Source organism: Perna viridis, chromosome 10, assembly GCF_037379345.1.
Source record: "Perna viridis isolate PV_CMFRI_1.1 ecotype Kerala chromosome 10, ASM3737934v1, whole genome shotgun sequence".
Lineage (NCBI taxonomy): Eukaryota > Metazoa > Mollusca > Bivalvia > Mytilida > Mytilidae > Perna > Perna viridis.
Window position 1 is genome coordinate 15,284,854 of NC_142454.1, and position 13,811 is coordinate 15,298,664.

The following is a 13,811-nucleotide window of genomic DNA, read 5'->3' on the forward strand; positions in this document are numbered from 1 at the left end:
CTCAAAAATCTTTGCACAGAATTCAATGAAAGTTGCCATATTTGTTCCTTTGGGTAACAAAAACAAAATGACTGTTAGGACTTTTGATTTGTGAAAAAAAACGTAGTCGCCGTTACTGAAAATAGAACATAGTGGTCAGAAGGCAATTTCTTGCAAATAACTCAAAAGCCGTGGTCTTTAGGAAATTCTGGCTCGGATAATATTGTTCAGCATCATGATACGAACCTATGCTGAAATTTTCAAAACCATTCTTCAACTGATGTAGCAGTTACGGTCTCTGAAACAGTTTTTGTGGGTTTTTTTTTCTCATGCACAACTTTGAAAATCTTCTCTAAAACCGTTTAAGATCATTTGATGATAAAAAGCATGCCATTATTAGTTCTTTAGTGTATTGTGCTCAAAATGGCTGTTGTGATTTTTAATTTGTGAACAGATGTGACTGCCTATACTAAAATGGAACACAGGAGTCGGAAGACTGTTGCCTTTATAGCCAAATTCTGGTTCAGGTCATGAAAAGGCTATTAAAAGCATTTCCTGCATTTTGCAATTCAGTTGATTTTAACTTAGCCTGTCTCATTCCTGAAGTTTTTCAAATACTAGTAAGCAAATACATGTAGTTTAACAGATGAGCGATTAAGGCTCTCTTGAGCCCCTAGTATATATAAATTGCTTACATTAGTTCATTAATATAATGTAAATCTGATTTTAACCAATTACCCTTCTTTCTCCTGTAAACCTCAACATTTTCCAATTCCTGGAGAACGTAACATTGTCTTTGAAAACTTCGGTCACAAAACATATCATACAGTCGCGTAAGTTTAAAGGAAAGAGGCCCTCCATGCGATATCGCCCAAATGCCTCACATTTTTTAGCGGTTCTGGGGCCCATACTTATATCAGTTTTATGTTAAGTCAGCGCAGTGTTATTGTCTATTTATCTAGCCATTAAATTATGAACAACTGGATCCGCGTGACCATCTCAATCATAAGAGAAAACTACCATTCGTTCTTTTTTATCTTTAAAAGTAAACATGTCAGTTGGGCGTACAATATGTTTTGCTATAATCAAGACAGTAGTTAGTTTGTCTTCTTTCCTTTATCCTTTGCCCCTATCCCTTGACAGATGAGGTGAAACACATTTTTTTGTAAGCATCAATGTGAATTTAGACCAACCTTTAGTGCTGTTATTAAACCTTTCAGGCATACTTGACATATACGTTGTGGGTGGGTATCCAGTAAAACTTTCATATGAGATTAATATCACGGGAAATACACTAATTGACCGAACGCCTTATATAGAACTCCCAAATGTGTAACTAATACTACAAAATAAGAAACTAATTTCAGTATCTTTTATGGTAAGCTATTAAAACTGTTTGAATTCTGAAATTACATTGGTAAATGGGTTAACACCTTAAGGCAATACTATCCTTTTAAGTTTAGAATATTTATATTTCAGATAAGATCTCAACAAACTCAATTTCTAGTCCATAAAACAAGTCAAAGAGTTTGTTTTAGTCTGCAATAAGCATTATAGGGTGTGAATAACGAGAATTTCACTTTTATCTTTTAGAGACTGGTTGAGAATATACGTGACGAAACATTTGTCATTGTCCTTTAAGTCTTTGATTGAAATCAAGCATAATAGTAGTAATAGCTAAATATCAATGACACACATAATGTCAAAGAACAAACATATGAATGTAATTCTGTCATTATGGCTTCGAATGGACACATCAGTCCACATTATCGTTAAAACGAGGATTGATATATTACATATAAAAACAATACAACTTAGTCATCCCTGCATATCAGTAAGCGGTGTAGCACTGTACAAAAAGTACGCGTTAACTCTGAAATGCAATTAAGTCACAGGAGCCGATTAGGAAACCAAAGTTAATAGCGCTTGCATTTAATTTTTATCACGAAGTTTTTTAACGATTAAGGTAGGAGGAGGAGAAAATTTGGTCAATAGATTCCAGTACTACAGTGATCAAACTTGCGATGGCGAGGGTTTTTTTTAAGGTTTTTTACCTTTTCACTAGAAATGTCCCTTACATAATTTATATATTTAGCTTTCTATAACATGCTATATGTCCTTCCATATTTTCCCCAGTCTTAAAAAAAGTCTTCTCAGGTCTTTGGTCACATAGTAGTTTTACTTCATAGATCGCTAAATCATGTAAATATCTTAATATTCTAGTTTTTTATACTTTACTTTTCATGCGAGTGAGAAGCCATTTTCTGGTTTTATAAAAGAGTACATATGGTGATTACGTTCGCGTGTTATTACTTGTACAACACAAAACTAAAGTTAAAACATATATAACAAGAATTGATATGGTAAATGTGTCAAAGAGGCAACAACCCCACCGGAATGAAAAATGTCAGCTTAAGGCCACTCAAGGGTCTTGAATGAACGACAAGGAAACCCTCGCACTACAGAGCATGCCTGAACTTTTGTTGCTTAATGGTTAAACATATTATAACTTTGATTTTTTTTGGTAGGAGGGGTTATCTTGCCAATTCATGCAATATTTACTAATGGAAACTTACGATCATAAAAAAAAATTGGTCTGCCAGCTTCAATATGCATAAAAAGTGGGTACTCGGTGTCTTTCTAAAAAAAGATCATGACAAATAACTGCACTGTTATGGTTTTGTTTTGATTTTCATTGTTATGTTTTTTAACGCCGTGCATACTCCGTGTATGTGAAATCTTATCTACACACTAAGAGGACAATTAAGATATTCAGAATCTTTAAAATGTTGAAATTATAAAAACAGGAAACAGAGACGGTCAACATACACAATGCAAACGACAGAATAAAATAAAATGTCATTCAATACATAATGCAATATAAAACAAGACAGCACATAAAAACTAAAGCATTTGTAATAAGCTTAAGAAAAAGCAGGGGTGACACCAAGTGCACAGAAAAGGTAAGGATTTCTGCTCAGCCAGTGGCACTGACAAATAACAAATGGGTATGAAATCCGGTAAGCTTCAAGGTCGAATGGTCGTCAATGCGATAAGACGTGAAATCAACGTTTTGTCATTGCATTTGTGAGAAAAAAACTTCGTATCGGTCAATGAAGTATGAATTAGCATGTTAATCATGCTTTGGATATTTTGTTGACCTATTATAGTTTACACACACCAACAGCTACTTTATGAAAGACCTATAGTTACCAAGTCCTTGTTGTACAGAAACAAATTTTAATCATATCATATTTAATTGAACACCCATACTCTCTTCGTAGAATGATTTAACAAATCAATGATCTTTAAATTTTTTGTGCATGCATTGATAGGTCGGTAATTCGAAAAGGATTTACTTTTAATTTGAGTCTAGAAATAGAGAATAGATCTTATGAATAAAAGTTTCCGATTCATACGTAGTTAATGTTTTCTGAAATACAATTAAGCCACTGCAAAACTCTGACATAGAAACCGTTTTGCATTGTAAGGTCTAAAACATATAGAAATTAAAGCAAGGTTGCGATTTCCTATTATTTACGTTATCAAAACAAACATGAAATATCATTAACTGAAAATGAATTAGATTAATCATAGTCAAACGAAGCGAATTGACTTAGAATCAAATGAACGTTTGTTTCAATTGGATTAACTTTATTAGGAAAAGACATTTATCCGCTGCATAAACAAGAAAAGTCGTTAAGGATTACGAAACTGAGATGGAATTGTTTGTAATTAGGTTGCATTCCCTGCGAATTCAATAATGCTACAGTTCGTATTCTAGTAGAAAATTCTATGGTATTTGCTCAAACATACCGAAAGAAAACCGAAGTCAATTTATGCTTCACACTCTTATTAAAACAGTTCATCCACTAAATAGCCATCATACATTGGCACTTATATTAAGTTAGTTTTCCTAACGTAACCTCTATTGAACACGAGTCATTTTATTTTATTTGGTTGATTGCAAATGCAAGTTTTTTTAAACAGTCTTTCATATCATATTATCCATAGTATTGCAAAAAGGAAAAAAAAACAGCAGTTTTAAGCCATGGTCTACAGTTTGTATCATTCGTTCAAACATTTCTAACATATATACTTGCATTGTCTTTGATTTAAACAATGCACCGCCCAAAAATCCATTTCCAATACATTTCCTTATCCTCTTTTGCAACGATTTCCCTCTTCCCATTTTATGCGCCTTTTTCACAACAATAAAAGTTTTACTAACATATGTGATTGTTATAAGTTTACATTTTATCAATTTTCCTGGGTTTGTTACACAGGTTAGAAATAATAGTCATGTATTGGTATGTGAGCAATGCAGAAGGACGTGAAAAAAAAATGAAAAAAAAGAACAGCCATAGTGAGTTACTCTATAAAGGAGTATGGGGCCACTAATCAGGCCCATATTAGTAAGAAAATTGATACAGATTTCGTAAAATGCACGAACAGGTCAAGAACGATAAAAATATAGCTTCTTATTATTTGTTACTACTTCGATATAACATCAATAGAATTTAACTACCAAGTATCTGATTGTACACCCCCACTTTATAAGTGACAGTTAAACATCAGAGATTTTTTTATTTGTTACTATTTTAATATTACCGCATTTGGATTTAACTAGAAGGTATCCGATTGTAAACCTCCACTTTCTATGACAGTTCAATATCAAAGCTTTTTTTAATAATTTGTTACTTTTTCAATATAACAGCAATATATTTTAACTACTAGGTATACGATTGTAAACCCCCACTTTATAAGTGACAGTTAAACATCAGAGATTTTTTTATTTGTTACTATTTTAATATTACCGCATTTGGATTTAACTAACAGGTATGCGATTGTAAACCTCCACTTTCTAAGTGACAATTCAACATCAAAGCTTTTTTTTATATAATTTGTTACTTTTTTTAAGATAACAGCAATAGATTTTAACTACCAGGTATCCGATTGTAAACCCCCACTTTCCAAGTGACACTTAAACAGAGCTTTTCATTATCTGTTACTACTTATACATACATATGTATTTACTATTTTGTTTTAACTACAAAGTATCTGATAGTTTGTAAACCCCCACTTTCTAAGTGGCACTTAAACATCAAAGCTTTTTCTTATAATCTGCTACTATTTCAATGTAACAGCAATAGCTTTTAACTACTAGGTATACGATTGTAAACCCCCACTTTCTAAGTGACAGTTAAACATTAGATATTTTTATTTTTTGTTACTATTTTAATATTACAGCATCTGATTTTAACTAGCAGGTATCCAATTGTAAACCTCCACTTTCTACGTGGCACTTAAACAGAGCTTTTTATTATTTGTTTCTATTTCAGTATTTCAGTATTTTGTTTCAACTAACAGGTATCCAATTGCAAACCTCCTTTATCTCGAACATCTCAACCTATGGAGTATATATTTCACAGTTAATCTGTAACTATTGTGCATGTAATTTGTACACCGACTTTCGTTGTAGGGCTCGGATATTGTCAAATAAATTTCTTAATCATGGGTATGTTCCGCCTTTGTTAATACTATCACTACAGAAGTTTTGCGGTCGTCATCATAATTTGAGTGACCGCTATCAAGTTTCTATCTCACAGACGAGACAAGTTTTGACGGATCCCATTGTGACTCGTGTCAGGGATGGAGATGCAATGTTCCTACACGATTACCGGGTTATGCTGACCTACAATACGATAGGTGCCGCTGGCGAAATAGGGCGTGCTTATCATTCTGGAGCAGCTAATGTTAGTCCCGTTTTTTTCTGTTGGCGTTTATACTACTAGTAAGTTTGTTTTTTTGTGACGTTTTGTTTGCGTGAACTTAAGTTTTTATGTGTAATCTATTTTATTCGGTTAGCTAAATTGTAAATGTAGTTCGTCTATCTTTCCTGTGTTCATGTTTACGCCATGCTGTTAGATTTTGACTGACGCTTCGGTATTTTGTGCCCAAATTTATTTAGAAAACATACTCAGAACAGTATTGTAACTTGTTTATCTGTAATAATATACTGTCAATGTAGAAATTATGAACACGATCATATTTTTATTAAAAAAAAAAAAAAAAAATATCTTTCATTTCTCATTACATGGTTGAATTAAAGCTGAGAGCAGTAATAAAATACAACCTACGTCGAACTCTTTAGGCAATTAATTACTTATTTGGTGTGTAAACTCAATTGTAGTAGTTAGATAAACACAAAACAGATTAGTAATTCACGCTAAATGATGATATTGATTCCTGGTGTCACGAAACCTTATTGATAAAGTGAAACTAGACGAATGGGTTTCAATTTACTTAACAAGCGACAACTTTGTATATATGTAAAATTTATCACGAACAGTTTGAATATGTGGGCAAAGTCAACATAAAATATTTCACATCATTGATTTGAAATTGAACTTGATATTGTTTCGATAAGGCATATCATCATATGGTTTTCTCTAAAAAATACTAAGCATTAAAACAGAATGCCAATTCAGAGAAATATCAAAAGACATGGCAATAATATACTAACAGGAAATAGAGATTATCCACATACACAATGTACACAACATACACTCGGTTTCTTCAATGAGTACCAATGCTAATGCAGACCCGATGTAGCAAAAACATTGACTATTAAACATGACAAATATGTTGTCGTACCAGCAGACAAAGCCCAAAACAACATTTTTTGTCTGCAAAACGTTTCACATCCAATGTATATTGTCAGAGGTAGACGTAGAAAATAATAGCAGTAATAAGATCTATACCGCTACCACACTATCCAAAGAAGAGATTGTGGAAAACCATAAATCTGTGTTATCCTCTTTGGTCTCTACCAAATACGATGATTGTGATTTACCGTCTATGTACTGGATTCCTAAACTCCACAAGAATCCATACAAACAACGTAACATAGCTGGATCTGCAAAAAATGTATAATCAAACCTCATTCAAAACGTTTAACTTCTATACTCACAGCTGTCAAAGAGGGTCTACACATACCACAACACTTGTTACCCCCGTAGTGGTATTAATTCAATGTGGATCCTACAAAATTCGAAAGATCTTTTGGAGACCATTAGTTCAAGATATTATCAGAATACAATAGCGTTATGATTTTAATGAAAAACCTATGATTTTTCAACATTGTATACTTCTATTCCCCATACTCAGTTAAAATCCCGACTCAAAAACATCATACATCGTTGCTTTTCCAAAAAAATGGTACACCTGTATACAAATATATAGTTCTTGGTAGAGATTCCTCATACTTTGTAAGAAATAATCCCAAATCATCTTCCAAATATAAGAAGATGTTTACAAAATGCTGGAATTTTTCAGCGACAACATATTTGTCCAATGTGGTGGATGCGTTTTTCAACAAACGGTCGGCATTCCAGTGGGAACAAATTGTGCTCCTCTACTTGATGACTTATTCCTTCACTCGTTTGAGGCTAACTTTATTGCTGATCTGATCCGAAGGAAAGAATATCGTTAAACTAGATCCTTTAATCTCAGTTTCCGCTATATAGATGACGTATTATCCTTAAACAATCCTTTTTTTGGTAATTTGATACCACGCATCTACCCCAAAAAAGAACTTGAGATATAGGATACTACAGACCCTGTGAAGTCAGCCTCATATCTTGACCTATACTTAGAAAATCGATGGTAAGGGAAAAATATTGACCAAACTTTACGACAAACGTGATGACTTTTCATTCAGAATTGTCAACTTTCCTTTCATCTGTGGCAACATACCTTCAGCACCTGCGTATGGAGTGTTCATATCACAACTCATACTTTATGCCAGAGCTTGCCGAAACTATTTTTTGTATCGCGCTAGACTTCTAACAAGTAGGCCTCTGGAACAGGGTTATGTTGCTACAAGATTGAAGTCGTCACTACAGAAGTTTTATGGTCGTCATCATGAACTCATGGATCGTTATGGTGTATCCATCTGCACCATGAAAACTGATTTGTTCAACGTGTCATAGTTTTCCTTTCCTCTTTCGACTATCCCGTACTTGACTTTTTATGATTAACTCGGCGGGTATTTCTATAAAAAACAGAGGACGCTCACCCTACCAGTACACCTGGTCCATACTCCCAGATTTCAGTGGAGTCCGAGTTGCTCATTTGCTTTTGTTACTTTGTATGTATTATTTTAGTTACTTAATATTCTTTGTTGTATATGTCTGTTTTCCATGTCTGGTCTTTGTCCCTGGATTACATTCTTTTGATTACCACAAGAATCTTGGTTCCCTTGATTGCTCTTTAAAAACAATGAGTAATAATTGCCTTTTCAAATTATTCTTTGTGCTGATGTAACCATTGATTTACCGATTATGACACTGAAACATGCAAATGCTATTTAATCATCACCGGTGTGTTCACGTCGCAATGGAAAAGGGAGGCTTGGCGTCCGGTAAAAAATTGGTTTTACCCACCATTTCGTTTGGAATGCCTGTACCATGTCAGGTCCAATACGGTACCATCTACTTCGGTTCCTAATTCTGTCTATTTTGTGAGATTTAATTTGGACGACTTATGGATCTGATTAGTGTTCGGTAATTTAAACCTTATTCACACAAAGAAAGGGAATGTCAACAGGTGCTCCGGAAGGGATGACATATCCTGTTCAGCATATGGACTCATTACACTTCAACTGAATAAAATCCATTAAGCGTCAAGTTCGGGGTGTCAATCCGATGAACAATAAGGTTGCTTGTCTCATCCATGAGATAAAAACTTTATATCTGTCAATCAGATTGAGATGATGAACCATTAAATTTTTGTAGTGATGATAAGAACAAAGGCTGGTCTTACCTATGTCTTAGAAGCTTATTAGACAGTGCCTTTTTATACAAAGAAAGCCCGTGTACAGGCTATACAGTAAAAGATCAAATGTGAAATGTATACACTATAGACCGGAGATGTTGGTATATTGCCACTAAGAACGCGAAAGTTTACTATTGGGAGGTCAAAATCATCACATTGGTCATAAAGTTTTGTATCAGATATCTCTTTAACTTCATGTTCATTGTGGTAAAATAGATGTAGGTAATCCTTGAAAGAGTAATCAAGGAAAATAAAAGATTGTGATCGAGGGACGAAGACCAGACAAGGAAAACAGACACACACAACAAAGAACATTATATAAGCAAAATAACATGTACAAAGTAACAAAAGTAAATGAGCAACTCGGACTGCGCTAAAATCTGGGAACATGGACCGTTTTTTAAAGATAATGCATCATTTATACAACAGAAACTGAAATTGAAGGACTGGGCTACTTGCTTAATTTTTTTCTGTAGTAGCCTTTGTAAAAATATGGCTTCATATAGGAACAAATCGGCTATGAGTGTCACCAAATTCGTTCCCATAGGTATTGCGATGGTTTGCTAGGAGACATGAATATTGTCAACCATAAAATATAACAATTTAACAACACCAGTCTTGTTAGAATCAGCACCCCCCCCCCAAAAAAAAAATCACCTTTTCTCTATCTAACACATGTAAGCGTATCTTTTAGTGCCCAGCTTTGTATAAAAGCAATGGTGAATTAGATCATCTTAAAGTGACTTTAGCTTGCCATGTGGTAGTGTGGTGTACAAGGTGGACAAATCAAAAGTTTTTATAATACTAGAAAAGGTACTGCAAGAAAGACAATCTTGAAGGACTGTTGAATTCTTGAGAACCCACATCTTATCGATTCACGCCAATTGTAGAGTAGGCTTTATCATAGTAAATCTTAAGTCCATCTTTGAGCGCCGTGAGAAAATTAAAAGTAGTTTTGACAGGGGTTCATTATTTGTGCACTTGGCAGACCAGCAACATACATCTGTTTCTAAGGACAATTGTAAAGCTTTGGTATCCAGTAACTAGTAGGGAGAGCCATATTATCATCACATATAGAAATACCGAAGAACGTTAGCACTGACATGTGATTGTTGATGTTGTCTTCGGTATAGTATGTTGAGTTGGCCAGTGAACTGTCAAGACGACCCATTTCCTTAATCAGAGAGTCAGTATAGTATATTGCACACATATACTATATTGTTATGGGCTTCACTTTCAGGAACGACTTTCTAAACTTACAAGTGTTGAATATATGTAGTTTATGAAGAATGTTTTAACATGCAAAAGCAAACAGCTGCAGTTGGAACGACCTTTTAAGTTTTGTGGAATTATGCAATGCACTATGCTTTCCTCTGAATATTTTACTTCTTCGACGATAAATTCGGTGATTTTTAGCATGTAATTTATCAAAAGTTTGTAATTTTAAATCATTCACACCTACTTAAAACATTATTTTGCGCGTTTTTAGATAGAACACAAAATGATCTATAGCAAATATCTTGTTTAAACTTTAAAATCTAGGCGAAATGAATACACGAATCTCTAAAAGCGTAGTTTGTGTAGGAGTGCATTTTTCTTATTAGAAGATTACAATCATTTATGTGACGTCGTGGGTTTATTAATTACAGATTCACGTTAAAAGTAACACCGAACGTGATGTAAACTAGTAATTAAGTGATCAAGAAAATCAAGATGATTTGTTGTAAGTTTGGAAAGATGTTTATCAGAGATAATGCGGTTGTAACGAATCTACACATAGTTTGCTTCGAACATGCAACATTTGCATCGTCGGTTTATATCAGTTTAATTTGATAAAAAAATATAGATGAACACACCAACTACATGCATGCAACTGATGTACAAAAATTAAACCTATATAGGAAAAATTGTAATATATGTTCTGTATGTTGACCATATGTATGGGACTAACATGAGAAATATATACTTTATGTTGTTTTTTTTTATAAACAAGTAAACGAAATTCATATTGTAATGATATGTTTCAAAAGACTTCATATAAGAAATGCGTATGGTTTTGATATGAATTTGGAAAACTTATGCATTTATTTATTTTATATGCACAAAAACCAAATATTTCCATAATAACCTAAAACCAACTTTCCATAAATTTTATAACATTTAAAAATATGTATTCCCCTTTTCTTTATGTAGATAGAATTTTGTTTTTTTTACAGTACAAAAAAAAACAAACAAAAACAAACAAAAACAAAAACCAAAAACAAAACAAAGCAAAACAAAACAATGAAAAGAGTAATGTTTATACATAAAAACTATAATGTGCACATTTAGTACAAAATTGGACTGCAACCATGATTTAATTCGCTGATTTTGACCTTGACTTTAGTATGATTTTTTTCACAATCATTGGGCATAAATTATTTAGACAATTGTTTAGTTTCCTAACAATAAACGTATATTTCTGTGTGCCCAAGTATTCTCCAGACGCTAATAATGTCAGAATATTCGATACTGTCTATTCAACACAAACCTAATCAAAATAATTAAGTAGTTTTATGTTTTAAACATAAGACTAATTGGAAAAGAGATAATTAAATCAGGAAGATAGAAACATAATAAAAAAGGTATTATTATAACCCTTTAAAACTTAAATAGAGAAGAAAAGAAGATCTATTTCTTGTTCAATGTGTCATAGTTTCCTTTCCTCTTTCGTCTACCCTGGACTTGACTTTCTATGATCACTTTTCAGGATGTTTATAGAAAAAGCAGAGGACACTTATCCTACCGATGCACACACCTGGTCCATGTCCCCAATTTTTTTGTGGAGTTGCTTTTTACATATTATTTTGGTTATTTAATGTAGTTTGTTGTGGGTTTCTGTTTTCCCTGTCTGGTCTTTGTCCCTGGATTACATTCTTTTGATTTCCGCTAGAATCTTAAATCTTGGTTCTCTTGATTACTCTTGTACAAGACAATATGCCTGATCAGAGAGAGAGAGAGAGAGAGAGAGAGAGAGAGAGAGAGAGAGAGAAAACGAAAGACAAAACGAAAGACAAAAACAAAATAAAAAAGACAAAAAAAAAACAAAAAACAAAAACAAAACAAAAGCTAAAACAAAGAAAACAAAACAAAACAAAAGAGAAAACAAAATAACTAAAGAATTGTTTCCAAGTTATTAGGTAATTAGCGTCTTAAACCGTTCTGACTTAATACTAATGTTTACTAGTATCTTATATATTCATAAATGCAATTTCAAACACTTTTACTGCGAATTTAACGGTTCCTGAGGTGTTCCTCTGCACCAAACCTTGCAACTTATACTACTCTATCTTACATATTAGCTTCTATGTAAATTAATAATTCCAATGCCAATGTTTTTTTTTGAAATAAAACTGTAGTTTTATGTATTATCTAATAAAAAGTAGTATTATTGGTAAGCCCCTACGTCACGGTAATGCTTTATTTATTTGAATTCCATATGAACAATAATCAAGGTTTGTCATGTGGTAATTTATTGAAGGCCAGTCTGTCTACTGTATTGCCTAGTGTCTGCTTTAATAATTTATAGGACAGGACACTATTTTTTCATTGTAAAGTATTCATTGATTTTAAATAAAATAAAGGTATAAGGTTACCAGTTTGAAGCTTGAACCAGACTCTAAAGAATTTTTTAAGTGTTTGGTATGCATGCTTTATGTTGTTAGAGCAATACAGTTTCAAAACAAACCTGTTAAGGAATTGAAATCTTTACTTTAGTTTGCAATAAGCAAAATGGGTGATAAACGAGGAAATTACATTTTAAATAAAATCTACTTCGAAATACAGTTTAATGTTTGAAATGATACACCAGAATTTTATTACATATAGGAGTATCAAAGGTTGAAATATATAGAAAATAGTTCAAAATTTGTTTATTTTGGTACATCTGAATCTACTTTTTGCAGAAAGAAATCTCTTGAATCATTTAATGTAGCCAGGAGCGTCTGGAGCTAGAAGAACCTTTTCGGAACATCTTGAAAACATTCAGAAGTGAAATCCGATTTATATTTTTGTTGACAACTACCGGAATGCATCGCTGATCAGAAATTTTTATGCAGAGTAATTATAAAAATTGTTATAGTGAAGAAAGACGTCTAATCAAATTTTTATCATCGTTTTCATTCACAAGAGAAAAGATCAGATTGTTGTCTTTATCCTTTAACCAAACTTTTAACAACACAAAGTAATATAAATGATATTTGGATTAGACAAAATCACTTTGACAACATCGAGTAACGAAGGAATTGTAAGGTACACTGATACTAGTATCCGTCTTGTTTATTTGAGATGTTATCAATCAACCAGTAAAAAAAGAAAAAAACAAGATTACTAAAAACAACTTAAGTTTCCCTTTTATAGAATGTATCGTTTTTATGTTTTTCTTTCGTCATGAAGGGTAATAGTAAAATTACTGAACTGATAAAATCTAGGCAGTTGTCGAAAGGAATAGTAAAAAGAAAAGTCCGTTTTAGGGTAAAAACCGGAAAATTGTAAACCACCGCAACGGTCTTGACTTGAGACGACGTTTGTTACGACACAACGACGTTTATTACGACACAACGACGTTTATAGCGACAATTTTTGTTGGATCATTTTGAGTAGTAACTGATTATGATGTGAGAGTAGTCTCTCAGTTAAGTATACTAAAACCAAATGCTTAACATGTTTGTTCGTGCATGCTCATTTTGGTTAAATCTATTCAGCAAAGAGCACATTGTAACAGGAACAGTTAAGAAGTAGAGAGTGTCACACGCCTATTATATTCTAGCCCCTGTAAGCAGAGAAACTCAACAGATAACGCATCACATCCCCAGCATAAGGCGGAATTGACCTTTTTTATTAACATACATGTAGACATGGATGATATACCTAATGTGTTATAGTAGGAAGACGACATTTCCCCCATTGTTTTATAGTTATGTCTGACTAATGATGGCACACTGCAAGATGTGTAT